At 40.9% G+C, this 20410-nt stretch overlaps 1 protein-coding gene across 4 annotated transcripts in view; it reads right to left on the bottom strand.

Moving 5' to 3' along the window:
* Window positions 1-20410, bottom strand: part of LOC110293451 (arylacetamide deacetylase-like 4) — a 124504-nt gene that overhangs the window by 80031 nt on the left and 24063 nt on the right. Inside the window, exon 4 of one of the 4 annotated variants that reach the window (XR_015047292.1) lies at window positions 17177-19589. The exons of the other annotated variants lie outside the window; for them this stretch is intronic. The gene's annotated coding sequence lies outside the window, so the exon portion shown is untranslated. Of the gene's footprint in view, window positions 1-17176; window positions 19590-20410 lie in introns of those variants that run through there. 4 annotated transcript variants of the gene reach the window in all.

Raw genomic sequence — 20410 nt, 5'->3', positions numbered from 1 at the left:
TAGCACTCCCACCTCACCCAGTCCTGGGCACCTTAAAACACCGGAAAAGCTAGACCTGGATTTAAAAGCATATCTCATGATGATGGTACAGGACATCAAGAAGGACTTTAATAACTCACTTAAAGAAATACAGGGGAACACTGCTAAAGAGTTAAAAGTCCTTAAAAAAAACATGAAAAACAACCAAACAGGTAAAGGTCCTTAAAGAAAAAGAGGAAAATACATCCAAACATGTGATGGAAATGAACAAAACTGGTTATACTAGACCTAAAAAGGGAAGTAGACACAATAAAGAAAACCCAAAGTGAGGCAATGCTGGAGATAGAAACCCTAGGAAAGAAATCTGGAACCATAGATGCAAGCATCAGCAACAGAATACAAGAGATGGAAGAGAGAATCTCAGGTGCAGAAGATTCCATAGAGAACATCAGCACAACAATCAAAGAAAATGCAAAATGCAAAAAGATCCTAACTCAAAACATCCAGGAAATCCAGGACACAATGAGAAGACCAAACCTACAGATAATAGGAGTAGATGAGAATGAAGATTTTCAACTTAAGGGGCCTGCAAACATCTTCAACAAAATAATAGAAGGAAACTTCCCAAACCTAAAGAAAGAGATGCCCATGAACATACAAGAAGCCTAAAGAACTCCAAATAGACTGGACCAGAAAAGAAATTTCTCCCGACACATAATAATCAGAACAACAAATGCACTAAATAATGATAGAATATTAAAAGCAGTAAGGGAAAAGGGTCAGGTAACATATAAAGGCAGGCCTATCGGAATTACACCAGACTTTTCACCAGAGACTATGAAAGCCAGAAGAGCCTGGACAGATGTTATACAGACACTAAGAGAACACAAATGCCAGCCCAGGCTACTATACCTGGCCAAACTCTCAATTACCATAGATGGAGAAACCAAAGTATTCCACGACAAAACCAAATTCACACACTATCTTTCCACAAATCCAACCCTTCAAAGGATAATAACAGAAAAAAAAAAATACAAGGATGGAAACCACGCCCTAGAAAAAGCAAGAAAGTAATCCTTCAACAAACCAAAAAGAAGACAGCCACAAGAACAGAATGCCAACTCTAACAACAAAAATAATAGGAAGCAACAATTACTCTTCCTTAATATCTCTTCATATCAATGGACTCAATTCCCCAATAAAAAGACATAGACTAACAGACTGGCTACACAAACAGGACCCAACATTTTGTTGCTTACAAGAAACACATCTCAGGGGAAAAGACAGATACTACCTCAGAATGAAAAGCTGGAAAAGAATTTTCCAAACAAACCGTCTGAAGAAAAAAGCTGGAGTAGCAATTCTAATATCTAATAAAAATGACTTCCAACCCAAAGTTATCAAAAAAGACAAGGAGGGACACTTCGTACTCATCAAAGGTAAAATCCTACAGGAGGAACTCTCAATTCTGAATATCTATGCTCCAATAGCAAGGGCAGCCACATTCATTAAAGAAACTTTAGTGTCTGTATAACATCCGTCCAGGATCTTCTGGCTTTCATAGTCTCTGGTGAAAAATCTGGTGTAATTCTGATAGGCTTGCCTTTATATGTTACTTGGCCTTTTTCTCTTACTGCTTTTAGTATTCTATCTTTATTCAGAGCATTTGTTGTTCGGATTATTATGTGTCGGGAGGTATTTCTTTTCTGGTCCAGTCTATTTGGAGTTCTGTAGGCTTCTTGTATGTTCATAGGCATCTCTTTCTTTAGATTTGGGAAGTTTTCTTCTATAATTTTGTTGAAGATGTTTGCTGGTCCTTTGAGTTGAAAATCTTCATTCTCATCCACTCCTATTATCCGTAGGTTTGGTCTTCTCATTGTGTCCTGTATTTCTTGGATGTTTTGAGTTAGGATCTTTTTGCATTTTACATTTTCCTTGATTGTTGTGCCGATGTTCTCTATACATGATAAAAGCAATCTACAGCAAACCAGTAGCCAACATCAAAGTAAATGGTGAGAAGCTTGAAGCAATCCCTCTAAAATCAGGGACTAGACAAGGCTGTCCACTTTCTCCATACCTATTCAACATTGTACTTGAAATCCTAGCCAGAGCAATTCGACAACAAAAGGAGATCAAAGGGATACAAGTTGGAAAAGATGAAGTCAAAATATCACTTTTTGCAGATGATATGATAGTATATATAAGTGACCCTAAAAATTACACCAGAGAACTCCTAAACCAGTTTCGGTGAAGTAGCTGGATATAAAATTAACTCAAAAAAGTGAATGGCCTTTCTCTACACAAAGAATAAACAGGCTGAGAAAGAAATTAGGGAAACAACACCCTTCTCAATAGTCACAAATAATATAAAATATCTTGGCGTGACTCTAACTAAGGAAGTGAAAGATCTGTATAATAAAAACTTCAAGTCTCTGAAGAAAGAAATCATAGAAGATCTCAGAAGATGGAAAGATCTCCCATGCTCATGGATTGGCAGGATCAACATTGTAAAAATGGCTATCTTGCCAAAAGCAATCTACAAATTCAATGCAATCCCCATCAAAATTCCAAATCAATTCTTCAACGAATTAGAAAGTGCAATCTGCAAATTCATCTGGAATAACAAAAAACCTAGGATAGCAAAAACTCTTCTCAAGGATAAAAGAACCTCTGGTGGAATCACCATGCCGGACCTAAAGCTCTACTACAGAGCAATTGTGATAAAAACTGCATGGTACTGGTATAGTGACAGACAAATAGACCAATGGAATAGAATTGAAGACCCAGAAATGAACCCACACACCTACGGTCACTTGATCTTCGACAAGGGAGCTAAAAACATCCAGTGGAAGAAAGACAGCATTTTCAACAAATGGTGCTGGCACAACTGGTTGTTAACATGTAGAAGAATGCGAATTGATCCATTCCTATCTCCTTGTACTAAGGTCAAGTCTAAGTGGATCAAGGAACTTCACATAAAACCAGAGACACTGAAACTTATAGAGGAGAAATTGGGGAAAAGCCTTGAAGATATGGGCACAGGGGAAAAGTTCCTGAATAGAACAGTAATGGCTTGTGCTGTAAGATCGAGAATTGACAAGTGGGACCTCATGAAACTACAAGGCTTCTGCAAGGCTAAAGACACCATCAATAAGACAAAAAAACCACCAACAGATTGGGAAAGGATCTTCACCTATCCTAAATCAGACAAGGGACTAATATCCAATATATATAAAGAACTCAAGAAGGTGGACTCCAGAAAGTCAAATAACCCCATTGAAAAATGGGGCTCAGAACTGAACAAAGAATTCTCACCTGAGGAATACCGAATGGCAGAGAAACACCTGAAAAAATGTTCAACATCCTTAATCATCAGGGAAATGCAAATCAAAACAACCCTGAGATTCCACCTCACACCAGTCAGAATGGCTAAGATCAAAAATTCAGGTGACAGCAGATGCTGGCGAGGATGTGGAGAAAGAGGAACACTCCTCCATTGTTGGTGGGATTGCAAGCTTGTACAACCACTCTGGAAATCAGTCTGGCGGTTCCTCAGAAAATTGGACATAGTACTACCGGAGGATCCAGCAATACCTCTCCTGGGCATATATCCAGAAGATGTCCCAACCGGTAAAAAGGACAAATGCTCCACTATGTTCATAGCAGCCCTATTTATAATAGCCAGAAGCTGGAAAGAACCCAGATGTCCCTCAACAGAGGAATGGATACAGAAATTATGGTACATTTACACAATGCAGTACTACTCAGCTATTAAAAAGAATGAATTTATGAAATTCCTAGCCAAATGGATGGACCTGGAGGGCATCATCTTGAGTGAAATAACACAATCACAAAAGAACTCACACAATATGTATTCACTGATAAGTGGATATTAGACCAAAACTTAGGATACCCAAGATATAAGATACAATTTGCTAAACGCATGAAACTCAAGAAGAATGAAGACCAAAGTGTGGACACTGTGCACCTTCTTAGAATTGGGAACAAAACACCCAGGGAAGGAGTTACAGAGACAAAGATCGTAGCTGTGATGAAAGGATGGACCATTTAGAGACTGCCTTATCCAGGGATCCATCCCATAAGCAGCTTCTAAATGCTGACACCATTGCATACACTAGCAAGATTTTGCTGAAAGGACCCAAATATAGCTGTCTCTTGTGAGACGATGCCGGGGCCTAGCAAACGCAGGAGTGGATGTTCACAGTCAGCTATTGGATGTATCACAGGGCTCCCAATGGAGAAGCTAGAGAAAGTAACCAAGGAGCTAAAGGGATCTACAACCCTATTGTTGGAACAACATGATGTACTAACCAGAACCCCTGAGCTCTTGTCTCTAGCTGCATATGTATCGAAAGATGGCCTAGTCGGCCATCAATGGAAAGAGAGGCCCATTGGACTTGCAAACTTTATATGCCCCAATATAGGGGAATGCCAGGGCCAAAAGAATGGGAATGGGTGGGTAGGGAAGTGGGGGGTGCGCTATGGGGGACTTTTGGGATAGCATTGGAAATGTAATTGTGGAAAATATGTAATAAAAATATTAAAAATCAAAAAAAAAAAGAAACTTTAGTAAAGCTCAAAGCACACATTGCACCTCACACAATAATAGTGGGAGACTTCAACACCCCACTCTCATCAAAGAACAGATTCTGGAAACAGAAACTAAACAGAGACACATGGACACTAACAGAAGTTATGAAACAAATGGATTTAACAGATATCTACAGAACATTTTATCCTAAAACAAAAGGATATACCTTCTTCTCAGCACCACATGGTACCTTCTCCAAAATTGACCATATAATTGGTCACAAAACAGGCCTCAACAGATACAAAAATATTGAAATTATCCCATGTATCCTATCAGATCACCACGGACTAAGGCTGATCTTCCATAACAACATAAATAATAGAAAGCCAACATTCACGTGGAAACTGAACAACACTCTTCTAAATGATACCTTGGTCAAGGAAGGAATAAAGAAAAAATGAAGCCACAAAATACCCAAACTTATGGGATACAATGAAAGCATTTCTAAGAGGAAAACTCATAACTCTGAGTGCCTCCAAAAAGAAACTAGAGATAGCACACCCTAGCAGCTTGACAACACACCTAAAAGCTCTAGAACAAAAGGAAGCAAATTCACCCAAGAGGAGTAGGCAGCAGGAAATAATCAAACTCAGGGGTGAAATCAACCAAGTGGAAACAAGAAGAACTATTCAAAGAATCAACCAAACGAGGAGTTGGTTCTTGTAGAAAATCAACAAGATAGATAAACCCTTAGCCGGACTCACTAGAGGGCATGGGGAAAGCATCCTAATTAACAAAATCAGAAATGAAAAGGAAGACATAACAACAGATCCTGAAGAATTCCAAAACACCATCAGATCCTTCTACAAAAGTCTATACTCAACAAAACTGGAAAACTTGGATGAAATGGACAAATTTCTAGACAGATACCAGGTAAAAAAAAGTTAAATCAGGATCAAGTTAATGATATACAGTCCCATATCCCATAAAGAAATAGAAGCAGTCATTAATAGTCTCCCAACCAAAAAAAGCCCGGGACCAGATGGGTTTAGTGCAGAGTTCTATCAGACCTTCAAAGAAGATCTAATTCCAGTTCTGCACAAACTATTCCACAAAATAGAAGCAGAAGGTACTCTACCCAATTCATTCTATGAAGCCACAATTACTCTGATACCTAAACCACAAAATGATCCAACAAAGATAGAGAACTTCAGACCAATTTCCCTTATGAATATCGATGCAAAAATCCTCAATAAAATTCTTGCTAACCGAATCCAAGAACACATTTAAAAAATCATCCATCCTGAGCAAGGAGGTTTTATTCCAGGGATGCAGGGATGGTTTAATATACGGAAATCCATCAACATAATCCATTATGTAAACAAACTCAAAGACAAAAATCACATGATCATCTCGTTAGACACAGAGAAAGCATTTGACAAAATCCAACACCCATTCATGATAAAAGTCTTAGAATGATCAGGAATTTAATGCCGATACCTAAACTTGATAAAAGTAATCTAGTAGCAAACCAGTAATCTAGTAGCAAAGCCAACATCAAAGTAAATTGTGAGAAGCTGGATGCAATCCCACTAAAATCAGGGACTAGACAAGGCTGCCCAGTTTCTCCCTACCTAGCCAGAGCAATTTGACAACAAAAGGAGATCAAGGGGATAAAAATTGGAAAGGAAGAAGTCAAAATATCACTTTTTGCAGATGATATGATAGTATACATAAGTGACCCTAAAAATTCCACCAGAGACCTCCTAAGCCTGATAAACAGCTTCAATGAAGTAGCTGGATATAAAATTAACTCAAACAAGTCAATGGCCTTTCTCTACACAAAGAATAAACAGTCTGAGAAAGAAATTAGGGAAACAACACCTTTCTCAATAGTCACAAATAATATACAATACCTTGGAGTGACTCTAACTAAGGAAGTAAAAGATCTGTATGACAAGAACTTCAAGTCTCTGAAGAAAGAAATCAAAGAAGATCTCAGAAGATGGAAAGATCTCCCATTCTCATGGATTGGCATGATCAATATAGCAAAAATGCCTGTCTTGCCAAAAGCAATCTACAGATTCAACACAATCCTTATCAAAATTCCAACTCAATTCTTCAACGAATTAGAAAGAGCAATCTGCAAATTCATCTGGAATAACAAAAAACCTAGGATAGCAAAAACTCTTCTCAAGGATAAAAGAACCTCTGGGGGAATCACCATGCCTGACCTAAAGCTTTACTACAGAGCAATTGTGATTAAAAAAAAAAAAAAAACTGAATGGTACTGGTATAGCGACAGACAAGTAGACCAATGGAAGAGAATTGAAGACCCAGAAATGAACCCACACACCTATGGTCACTTGATCTTTGACAAGGGAGCAAAAACCATCCAGTGGAAAAAAGACAGCATTTTCAACAAATGGTGCTGGCACAACTGGTGGTTATCATGTAGAAGAATGCGAATTGATCCATTCCTATCTCCTTGTACTAGGTCAAAACTAAGTGGATTAAGGAACTCCACATAAAACCAGAGACATTGAAACTTATAGAGGAAAAAGTGGGGAAACGCCTCAAAGAGATGGGCACAGGGGAAAAATTCTGAATAGAACAGCAATGGCTTGTGCTGTAAGATCGAGAATTGACAAATGGGACCTCATAAAATTGCAAAGCTTCTGTAAGGCAAAAGACACCATCGATAAGAAAAAAAGGCCACCAACAATTTGGGAAAGGATCTTTACCTCTCCTAATCAGATAGGGGACTAATATCCAATATATATAAAGAACTCAAGAAGGTGGACTCCAGAAAATCAAATAACCCCATTAAAATATGGGGCTCAGAACTAAACAAAGAATTTTCACCTGAGGAATACCAAATGGCTAAGAAGCACCTGAAAAAGGTTCAGCATCCTTAATCATGAGGGAAATGCAAAACAAAACAACCCTGAGATTCCACCTCACACCAGTCAGAATGGCTAAGATCAAAAATTCAGGTGACAGCAGATGCTGGCGAGGATGTGGAGAAAGAGGAACACTCCTCCATTGTTGGTGGGATTACAAGCTTTTACAATCAATCTGGAAATCATTCTGGTGGTTCCTCAGAAAATTGGACATAGTACTACCGGAGGATCCAGCAATACCTCTCCTGGGCATATATCCAGAAGATGTCCCAACCGGTAAAAAGGACACATGCTCCACTATGTTCATAGCAGCCCTATTTATAATAGCCAGAAGCTGGAAAGAACCCAGATGCCCCTCAACAGAGGAATGGATACAGAAAATGTGGTACATTTACACAATGGAGTACTACTCAGCTATTAAAAAGAATGTATTTATGAAATTTCTAGGCAAATGGATGGACCCGGAGGGCATCATCCTGAGTGAGGTAACCCAATCACAAAAGAACTCACATGATATGTATTCACTGATAAGTGGATATTAGCCCTGAAACTTAGAATACCCTAGATATAAGATACAATTTGCAAAACACATGAAACTCAAGAAGAATGAAGACCAAAGTGTGGACACTTTGCCCCTTCTTAGAATTGGGAACAAAACACCCATAGAAGGAGTTACAGCGACAAAATTTGGAGCTGAGACAAAACGATGGACCATCTAGAGACTGCCACATCCGGGGATCCATCCCATAATCAGCTTCCAAACGCTGACACCATTGCATACACTAGCAAGATTTTGCTGAAAGGACCCAAATATAGCTGTCTATGCCGCGGCCTAGCAAACACAGAAGTGGATGCTCACAGTCAGCTATTGGATGGAACACAGGGCCCCCAATGGAGGAGCTAGAGAAAGTATCCAAGGAGCTAAAGGGATCTGCAACCCTATAGGTGGAACAACAATATGAACTAACCAGTACCACCACCCCCCCTGAGCTCGTGTCTCTAGCTGCATATGTATCAGAAGATGGCCTAGTCTGCCATCAGTGGAAAGAGAGGCCCATTGGTCATGCAAACTTTATATGCCTCAGTATAGGGGAATGCCAGGGCCAAGAAGTGGGAGTGGGTTTGTGGGGGGGTGGAGGTATGGGGGACTTTTGGGATGGCATTGGAAATGTAAATGAGGAAAATACCTTATAAAAAAATTTTTAAAAAGGATTCAATCAGAGCAGGAACCTGGAGGTTCTTCCCTGAAGAAGCTGATGCCGAAACCATGGTAGGATGCTGCTTCTAGCTTCTGCCCATGGCTTGTTCAGCCTGCTTTCTTATAAAACCCAGGACCACCAGTCTAGGAATAGCAACACCCACAGTGGTTTGTGCCATCCTTCATAAATCACTAATTAATAAAAGGCATACAGGCTTGCAAACAGCCTGATGTTATGAAGGCATTTTGTCAATTGAGTCTCTCCCCTCTCTGATCACTATAGCTTGTGTCAAGTTGACATCAAACTAGCTAGCACATCAAGTACACAGAAATTGTCATCAGTGGAACTAGACTGTAAATATAGAATCCTCCAGTGATGTTCACATAGACTAATATTCACATATGCTCTGAAGTAGAACCACTGTAGCTCAAAACACCAGGTCAAACATCATATAGATGGTGCCCTACCACATCTAATTTGCATGAAGGATGTATAGTTAACCAAATCACCACACAAATAAAGGAGAGAATTTGATGCAATGCATAAGATGACACCAAATACATAAAATTAAGAGAAATACTACTATGCTTTATGATAAAAACAAAGGCCTACTATGGTGGCAGATATATTACACAAAAAAATTAACTTTATATGCTCCAGTACAGGGGAACACCAGGGCCAAGAAGTGGGAGTGGGTGGGTAGGGGAATGGGGAGGGGGTGGGTATGGGGGACTTATGGGATAGCATTTGAAATGTAAATGAAGAAAATACCTAATAAAATTTGGGGGGGGGAAGGAAAAAAATAAAACAGCCTAAGTCAACTCCTGAATTTTAATTATTTTTATTTACTTTTTATTTCATCATTCAGAGTAGCAGTACTTCTCCTGGCATTTCATATGTACTTGGTGTTTAGATAAACCTCTTCCTCACCTCTCTTCTCTTCCATCTCTCAATCCCCATCCACGATTAAACCCTTCCACCAATAGGAGTCTCCCTTTCATAGCATGTATATCACATGTATACAGTTGCCTTCCAATTCCCTCTCCCTTAAGCCTCTTTTTACCCTCTCATGGTCCCCTTTCTAGTTTTCTGGCATCCATCCATATTCCCTGTCTCATAAACACACATATATAAAAGTTAAAGGCTAGATCCACACATGAGACATAGCATGCAGTGTTTGTCTTTCTGTGCCTAGGTGACCTCGCTCAATATATTTTCCAGTTCTGTGTATTTTTCCTGAAACTTTCAAATTAATATTTTTAATGGGATCTTACCAGTATATGGGACATGAGCTACTATGCTCATGTAAAACTCCATTCAACATTGCCTAAACTTACAGAACACAGAGTCAGCATCCTAGTCAGCTTCAGCTTCCAGGCTTTCACTGTGAGCTGGGCATAACCAGGACACTGTCAAATACACTGGAGATGCTGGAATACCACACACCACATGAGAACAGCCAGTCTGAAATCTCTGTGGACTAAAGGGCTCTCATTACCTTCTCTAAAACATTATAAACTCATAACTTCATATAATGCTGTTGACTTAATATGATTATATGAAGTGCTGTGACAGTTTTCTATGGAGGGGCATAATATATAAACCTGCACCAATCCATACCCACATTAAATTTTAAAAGGATGATTTTGTCACAGCAAAATTAGTGTCTATTGGTTCAGTATTTAAAACACATTATATACTTCCATGTAATTTTCCTGAGCCACCACCAAATAACCCTCCAAATTTTGCAACATATATAATGGCAAATTTAGGAGTGTTCCCCTTTCTCCACATCTTCACTAAACATACAGAAAGAAAAAAAATTCAGGAAATTATGGAGGACTAGTTCAATTTCAGATTTAGCCTAAATACTTTTCAGCAATCAACCAATTAGCAGCACAGCCATAACCTCATTATCCACACTGATCCAACAAATCTTTGTGCTGTTATAGAAACAGAATGATTGACAAAAACACCAAGAACACTAAAAATATAATTGGAACCATAAGGTGAATGTTGCAGAAATGAACTTGTAAACTCTCGGCCATTACATAACCCAGAACAGATGTCTAGCCCCTGTGACAGAACACAACTACTACTGGGAAGGGGTATGGCAAGATATCACAAGTGGCATGTAAGTTTAATCAGCAATCAATAACAGCTTACATACACTGTGAATTCCACAGTTTGATCAACAGGCAATAAAAGCATAAGTCGGACCACCAAGGCCGCCTAGAATCTAAAGAGATGTTCATTGCACAAAATCTAGCCTTCAAGAGGAACTAGTGATAGTTTATTCTGCCATATCAATCCCATAAGCATGCAATGATTATAATTCCTGAAAGTGATTTGGAGGAGAGCCTTTATACACATCTGGATATTATATCAGCATCAGTTTACCATATACTTAAAGACATTACCCCAACCATAGACTGTTACCCAGCAACTTACTGTTGATAAAATTCTCTCCCTGGAGTAGGACATCTACCCCCTCTTCATAAGTTCCTAAGGACAAACCAAAGCCCCATTCCACCATATCACACCCTGGAGATCCAATGAGTTTATTGGGTTTCTTTATTAATCATGAATGATGTGTTACTGACAGGTATGTGTGTGACTCCAAAGCAATCATACTGGAAAGTCTTCATCTAGAATGAATGATGGCTTCCCCACAGCTGTATAGATTGAAGCCCCTCTCCATAGTCTTTTCACTTATGTATTCTAACCCCTTCCATATACCCAAGATCTCAGGAAATTACAACAAATTTTCATGCACATGGTTAGGAGAAGTTGCTGGTACCTCAGGTAATGGTCCCATGGCCCTTCCCACCCTCTCCTTTTATGAGGCAACATCAATAGTCAACATTCAACTAGCAAATGCAAAATATTCATTTGCACCCACCAAGCATGCAGATGCTACACAGAGTGAATATTCACCTGCATTGGTGAATGACATTGAAAGAATACACACAAAATGAATATGGAGAAAATCCTGAAACACATACACATTATATGCAGATTCGTAGTCTAACCAGAACCCTCTGACATGGACTAGAACTGGCTAGTGTAACTTGGTAGACACAATTTGATCACACCCAAAGAAACCATTGTTCTTATCTCTAGAAATTATGTTTAGATTTTATTTGAATCATGAGCTTCTGCATTGCATATGAGCAAGAAAAAAAAGTAGTGTATGAGAGGACAAAAATTCTTCTTCTTGCAAAGCCAGCGAACTCTTCCTCTCATAATCAGAGGATGGAGTGTTGAGCTCAGGCTGTGCCCTGCCTCCTTGACTCCACTTCATGTAAAACAGTAATTTTTCAGGATGCACCTTACACAGAAAGACCACATTTAGCAAGCAGCTTTTGACTCTGGATTGAACATGAACAAAGACAGAAAAAGTCTGAACATGAACAACACCACCTTTCTGGCACCACCTATATAAGGACATGCTGAGAAATATCTTATTCCTAAAGGTGACAGGGGTGTCACTTTGTGTCAAAGTAAACGGGGACTATAGAAGAGTGTGGAATTACTCACATATCCAGAAAACCAGGGTCAAGAATACAAAAAAACACACTACATAAAATAATGCCTGCAACACTCTGACATAGACCTCCTAAAGAGTAGATCATTAAAAATGTGGTAGTGATGGCATCAGCCCCACTGACCTGTCACCTGGCTACCTAGTGCATGCATCAAGAGACTGGCAGAGAACTTCCAATTGCATAAGGGTTTCATCTCAGTCTCTACCGTTGACATTACCTACTTGAATTGCCATCCAACTAGATCTACTATCTTTCCATCTGCCCACTGGTTTATCCTTGCTTCACCCGACAACCTCTATAGTCTCCTATTCACTTCTGCAACTCAACTATACCCTGACACTAGGCTCAAACTTGTGAACCAGCAAGTTGACTCTTACAGTAGTATCGTATTTCAAGAGAGTTTTCTGTGTTCCTATCAATTCCTGATTCTGCCTCAGTTAGACTTTTTTAAATTTCTTGAACTCTACAGTGGTTTCTTTAGCCTTCTGTGGGCATTCTGTAATCTCCATATAGATGTATTCACTGCACAATGTGTGAGCTGAGAGCTAATATTAACAATTAAGTCTAATAAAAGAATTTTTGTTTGCTTTGGCTGGCTTTCAATGAAGTCAGAACTTCTTGACAGATGAAACTATCATGCCTTGTAAATGTACCATTATTCAATAAACTGTGATGTAAAAAGACATAAATATGTTTGCTTGTGATTTTTCTTTCTCATGACTGGTAGACCAAACCCAGATCACTGCCAGGATATAATGTAAATGGCCTCTATCCCAGTTCCCAGGAGAGCCATGTTCACCTCTCATGAACTAGCTTTCACATTAGTCAATATTTCTTTTAGCATTCTCACCTCCAAACTCCTACTAGAATGGTCTGCTTAAGTTTCATTCACATGAATCTAGAGCTTTCTCATCCACAGTTCCAAACTCTTCCACATTCCTCTTACAAAACAGCCTCAAAAGCCTATGAACCACATAGGCAGATTCATCGAAGCATCAGCTCAACTTCTTGGTACCAACTCTCTATATTTGCTACTTTTCTCATTGCTAAGACAACAGTAACATAAAAGAGAAAATCCGTACTTTGGTTTAAGGGATATGTTGTAAAATCATGGCTAGGGAGATGTGGAAGCAGGAGCATGAGGTAGCTAGCCTTGCAGGCACGGTCAAGAAGCAGAGAGATAGAGGTGAAAGTGCTAAATTTTCAAAACCACAATTTATGGGATGGTGCTGCCCACACTGAGGTGAGTCTTGCCCCCTCAGTTAAATCTTCTTGGGACTATCCTCACAGAAATACCCAGAGGTGTGTTTCCATGGAGGTTCTAAATTCTCTCGAGTAAAAAATTCAGGATTAACCATCACCCTACAAATGGTCATCACCTGCTGAATGGACAAACACCGGGTGTGGTGTATTCATGCAAGGAAGTATTTTTTATTAGGTATTTATTCCATTTACATTTCCAATGCTATCCCAAAAGTTCCCCACACGCTCCCCCACTCACACGCTCCCCCACCCGCTCCCCCACTCACACGCTCCCCCACCCACTCCCCCACCCACACGCTCCCCCACCCACTCCCCCACCCACACGCTCCCCCACCCACTCCCCCACCCACACGCTCCCCCACCCACTCCCCCACCCACACGCTCCCCCACCCACTCCCCCACCCACACGCTCCCCCACCCACTCCCCCACCCACACGCTCCCCCACCCACACGCTCCCCCACCCACTCCTCCACCCACACGCTCCCCCACCCACTCCCCCACCCACACGCTCCCCCACCCACTCCCCCACCCACACACTCCCCCACCCACTCCCCCACCCACACGCTCCCCCACCCACTCCCCCACCCACACGCTCCCCCACCCACTCCCCCACCCACACGCTCCCCACCCACTCCCCCACCCACACGCTCCCCCACCCACTCCCCCACCCACACGCTCCCCCACCCACTCCCCCCACCCACACGCTCCCCCACCCACTCCCCCACCCACACACTCCCCCACCCACTCCCACTTCTTGGCCCTGGCGTTCCCCTGTACTGAGGCATATCAAGTTTGCACGACCAATGGACCTCTCTTTCCACTGATGGCAGACTAGGCCATCTTCTGATACATATGCAGCTAAAGACACAAGCTCTGGGGGGGGGGGGGGGTATTGGTTAGTTCATATTGTTGTTCTACCTATAGGGTTGCAGATCCCTTTAGCTCCTTGGGTACTTTCTCTAGCTCCTCCATTGGGGGTCCTGTGATCCATCCAATAGCTGACTGTGAGCATCCACTTCTGTGTTTGCTAGGCCCCAGCATAGTCTCTAGTCTCACAAGAGACAGCTATATCTGGGTCCTTTCAGCAAAATCTTGCTAGTGTATGCAATGGTCATACAAGGAAGTATTATCCACTCGTGAGAAGAACATGCTACATCATAGATGAACCTTAATAACATGATGCTAACTTAAAACGTTCAGTCAAAAGAGACCATGTGCTAAATTATTCCATTCATCTGAAATATTCAGAATAAGAAAATTCATAGGCAGAAAATAGATGAATGATTTCATATCATTGGAAGAATATTTCAAATTTTCATTCTCTTGCTACAATTGGAAACTAAAGTCACAAATCATCTTTGTTTCTCCTAAATAATTATTTGTTTTAGTTCAAGAACTAGAAAGCTCAGTAGGTAGAATGGCCAGCATGTACAGAACCCTGAGTTTAATTCTCAACATCACATAAACTAGGCTTAGTGGCACACAGCTGTAATCCCAGTTCTTTGGAAGTACATCGCAGTTACATAGAGAGTTCAAGGCCAGCCTGGAATACATGAAAAGTTGCCTGAAAAAAAATTCAAGAGCTGGAGAGATGGCTCTAAGAATAAAAGCACTTACTGTTCTTGCAGATTCAATTTCTAGCACCCACATGGTAGTTCACAACTATCTGTAATTTCAGTTCCAGGGGATTCTATACCCTCTTCTGAACTCCTGGAGCATCAGGAATGCACATGATGCAAATATGATCATACAATTAAAATACTCATATAAATAATGTGAAAAAATAAATCTAAAAAGAAGGGGTGCACACCCATAATCCAGATTCAGAAGGAGAAGGCATGTGGATCTCTATGAGTTTGAGGACAGCCTGGTCTACAAAGTGTGTTCCAGAACAGCTGAGACTAGTGAGATCTTGTCTTTTAAACACACACATACACACACGTACACTTAAAATTTTTTTCAAGCACTTGTATTCTCACCACACACTTTGTCTGAGTAGAAGCACACAATATATGTTTTTTGTGAAACCTGTCATGTGAAATAATGCCTTCAAGATTTATTTGTTATTTCAGATATATTAGGCATTCCTTTCTTTTGATAAATAGAATTGCAAACCATGAGAATACAAGGTTGCCATTAGATATTTCAGATATTTCTTTTGGGGCCTGGGAATCATTGCATGAACCACTCAATTTCAGTCAAACAGGGATGGTTTATTGAACACCACACCCTAAGACTGCTCGATTGGGGCTGCAGACCAGAACTGGGAACTGGCTGTCAACTTGAGCCAGGAATCAACAGATCCTTTAAGCCCTGAAATCCACAAACTTATGTGCCAAGTTATTCCACCAACTGGGATTTAGGGATAGGGGATTTCCTTAGGAAAATGTCTTAGTCGTATACTTATCCTGCTCCTATTGGTTGAGGTATTCAACTGTGGCAATGAAATTGCCTTGCCTAGCATTCATGTCTTTAACTTGTCAACCATGACATCAGTTATTCATGTACATATCTGTTACTGCCAAGCAGGGTGTCACTTCCCGGGGAGGCCTTGGTAACTTCAACTTTACTCCACCCCCTCACTCAAAATGGAAGTTTTATTCCAAATAGCTTCTTGTATCAGTGCAGGTTATCTCTCTTAGGTTGGAGTCCATTCCAGGAGCAGCTTATAAAAGCAAAAACCATAAAAACATATACATAGGTGCAGGAAGTGCTGCCTGGTGGTTGATTCAGGTCCAAGTTTAATGTGCCTAACTACAAAGCAGTTCTAACCGACTTCTATTGTGACTGGTTTCCAAAGCACTAAAGCACACAGCATAACCGAGTATACAATCAACTTGGGCATGAAAAAAGTTTTCTAGTAACAGCACATATGAACGTTTTCTTATGATGTTAGTAACAGCACTAAATGGCAGGCTAGACAGGTAACACTACCTAGGCCTTAACAATTTTTAACTGTTTTATATTACTTTTTCACAAGCAATTTTATAGGCATATTTTTATATATCGTGCAGAAACTCCTAGTGTGCTAGTTATCTTTAATTGTCAGCTTGACACAACCTAGAACCACCTGGGAAAAAAAGTGTTGCTGCTTGCATTGTGTTGTCCTGTGGGTATGTCTATGGGGGGGGGGGTTGTCTTATTGACACTGATGCAAGAATATACAGCCCACTCTGGGCAGTACCATTCCCTATGCAGGAGATCATGAACTGTATGAAAGTGGAGAAATTGGACTGAGGGCAAGCAAGCAAACAAGCATGCATTCATTCGTTTCTTTCTGCTCATGACAATGGATATACTATGAAGAGTTGTTTGGAGGTTCTGCCTTAACGTCCCTAAAACTGTAAGATAAAGTAGTCTCTTTCTCCCTTGAGCTGTGTTTTTTAGTCCCCATTTATCACTGCAGCAGAAATGAAACTAGACACCTATCAAAGGAATTAGTGGGTCACAAGTTCCTATCCTTGTTGGGAAGGGAAGCAGGTACAGTAAGGCTTGCTTTTTGGGTGCTGATGACATTCTACTTCTTCAAATGTGAGTTGGCTACACAGATATGCTCCCTTCCCAGCACTCCGTTAAGCTGTCCACCTATGAGTCATGCCTACCTCTGAATGATTATTAAATCAGTAAACACTGGAGCAACTGACAGAAATACAGGGTCAATCAACATAAGCTATTTGTTATGAAGAATTCATATTATACCACGATCGTCACACATGTATTGTCAGGCATCATAAGTAGACTAAATGGTATATAACTCATTTATTCAAATTGACTGAGGGGAGGGCAAGTCTGTCATTCCAGCACTAGAGGCTAATACAAGAGGCTCTCAACTTTGAAGCCAACCTCTTGTATCTTCGTAGCACACTCCTTTAATCTCAGCACTCAGCAGGCAGAAAAGGCCCATCTGTTATTGCTTCATCTCTTACATTCTTGTGACAAATTGAATAGTGGCCAGCTGACCCAGCTGCTGGTGGTAAATTGAGCACAGTGAAGCAGATGGGAAGGCACGTGGATGAAGGATTCCGTACTCAAATCTGTGTGTAGGGAAGGGCGTCATGGTAATGAGGGGGTTGGGATGGGCACAAGGCAAGAAATCTTTGAGTATTCAACACACAAGATACTTGTCCACTTTGAAAGGAACTTTCTCAAATCTGTTGTTCATGTGTGTGCACAGGCATGTAGAGGTCCATGTTCACACAAGGGCGGGATCCAGGAATAAATGTGTATAGGGTGTGTGTTGAAGTCAGAGGACGGCCTCAGGTGTTCATCCTCAGGTGCCTTCCCCTTTTGGCTTGAGACTGAGCCTTTTATTGGTTTGGAGCTTGGCAGTGAGAGCTTCTGGGAATCCAGCTGTCTCTGCTTCCCACCTGTGACAGGTGGATCTGGGATCTCAAAAAAGTGACCACACAATCCAAACGTTTTACTTCTGCAGAAGGGTGTCAAGTCAAACAATTACGTACACCCAGTGAGGTTTTGGGGAGTCAAAGAGGCATTGTTATCCCTAATATATGGTCATATTATACCATGATCGTCACACTGAATTAACAGGACTCAATCTCATATTCACACACTAAAGTAGTGCTAAGAAGATATAAAACTTAAGCATATAGTGTGATTTTAAGAACTGCTGACCCTGCAGAAATTTGAATTTCTTCCAAGTGGCTCCTTTGCCATTTTAATAGTTTTACATCATGATGATGACGATGATGATGAAAACGATGACAACAACAGTAACAAAATGTTTACATTTTCCACACATCACTGGAATAACAGGCTTTTAGGACCATGGTGCTGAGCTGGCTTTTTATGTAGGTGCTGAGGACCTGAACTTACTCAGGGCTTCTTCCACTCCCTGCAGGCAAGAAATTGAGCAGCATCCCCTGATCTAGCCTGTGTGTGTGTGTGTGTGTGTGTGTGTGTGTGTGTGTGTGTGTGTGTGTGCCTGTGTGCATGCATGTATATGTGTATGTATGTGTGTATGTATGTGTATGTATGTATATTATTTTCATTAATGTGTGTACATATGTGTCTTTGTGTAGTAATGTGCACTTGAGTGCATGTCCTAGAAAGCCAGAGCTAAATACTCTGGAGCTGGAATTACATACAATTGTGAACTGCCTAACATGGGTGCTGGGAACAGATTATGGGTCCTCTGAAAGAGCACATGCTTTCTTAACCGTCAAACCATCACTCAACAGAGCCCCTTGTTTTGTTTAACAATTTTTACTTTATATCTTTGTGTGTGTGTGTGTGTGTGTGTGTGTGTGTGTGAAAGAGTGTGAAAGAGAAAGAGAGAGAGAGAAAGAGAAAGAATGAGAGAGAGGTTTGTGTATATGCAAATGTACATGTGAGTACAGGTTTCATGAAGGCTAGAAGAGAACATAAGAGAACATTCCCTGGAGCTGGAGATGGAGTCACAAGTATTGTGAGCTGCCCAACCTGGGATCTAGGAATTGAACTGAGGTCTTCTGGAACCACTGAGGCGTCTCTCCCACCCTTGTTTATTCTTTCAACAAATATTTGAGTGTCTATGTCAAGAATTGTCCTAGGCCATGAGAATATGTGAGTAAGTGTCTTAATCTGCTGTCCCTTGCTGGGACATAACACCTAAGACTGGATAACTTACAGAATGGGGTTTATCTTGTCACATGTTTCAAAAGTTTAGAAGCCCAAATTCAGGTGGCCACATGAAACAAAGGTCTTGTGCCATTTAAAATCATGTTGGAAATAAGAAAAAGAAGTAGACATGAGCAGAAGAAACAGGAGAAGAGGGGCATTAGTTTATATATACCTACTGTCAGGGTAATCACTGCAGTCCCGCAAGAGCAGGATTCACTCACACGAGAAACCCATTAGTCCATCCATGACAGCTCTGCCCCCTCCCATGTCATCAGCTTCCAACACTCCTGCAGTGGGAAACCAGGACCCAACACAAGCTTGGGTTGAGACAAGTCATGTTCCAATACAACAGGTTGTTTGCTCCAAAAGTACAATTCCAAAGCCAATTACATGGAACAGACATTTTTATGTCTATGCTTTGCCGGGGTCTATTCTATGCCATACATTGTCACTTACCCTTAACTCACTGCCTCACACAACTTCACACAAAGGTATGAGAAGGACATAGTGATTATTCTCATTCTTCTGATGAAAAAAAAAAAACAGTCAAGAAGAGGTTTAAGTAACTCCGTCAATGTTTGCACACCTGAAAAGGGATTTGAGTCCAGGCAAGCTAACCCACGTTCACAAAATGCCATTACTATGGGGTACCCTGTGATGAAGTTCTAGTTTATTCTTTGCAGACCTCTGTTTTGTCATCCAGGTATGTAGTTTAGGCTGTCCTTAGAAAACCACGTAAGCTGGCCCCATCTTTCTTTTAGCACCCATGAAACCAAACAACACTCACAAACTCTGCAGGCTGCTTACCTCACTTTTGTGGCATACAGGGACTAACCCTATCACCGTAGGCACTTATAGACCCATTCCTGAAAACCGTGAACAGCAGCATCCAAAGAATCCGCTTGGACCCATGAACATGCTCATCATTGTCCAACATACATCACCCAAGCCATGGTGGCATTCCAAAATTGTCAGTCTGGGTCTGAAAAGATGGCTCAGCAGTTAAGAGCACTTACTTACTGCTCATGCAAAGCACCTGAGTCTGATTCCCAGTACTAATATTGGGTAGCTGACAACTGCCTGTAACTCCACTTCCAGGAGATCCAGAACCCTCTCCTGGCCTCCACAAGCACTGAACTCATATCACACACACAAACACACACACCACACACACACACACACACATATAATTTAAAATAAAATCTTTCATTAAAAGTTTTTTTCAGGATGGACCATCTAGAGACTGCCGTATCCAGGGATCCATCCCATAATCAGCTTCTAAACGCTGACACCATTGCATACACTAGCAAGATTTTGCTGAAAGGACCCAAAGATAGCTGTCTCTT

Source organism: Mus caroli, unplaced genomic scaffold, assembly GCF_978045245.1.
Source record: "Mus caroli unplaced genomic scaffold, Mus_caroli_1 scaffold_6, whole genome shotgun sequence".
Taxonomy (NCBI): Eukaryota; Metazoa; Chordata; class Mammalia; order Rodentia; family Muridae; genus Mus; species Mus caroli.
The sequence above is the reverse complement of the archived record's forward strand: the minus strand, read 5'-3'. Positions and strand labels throughout refer to the sequence as shown.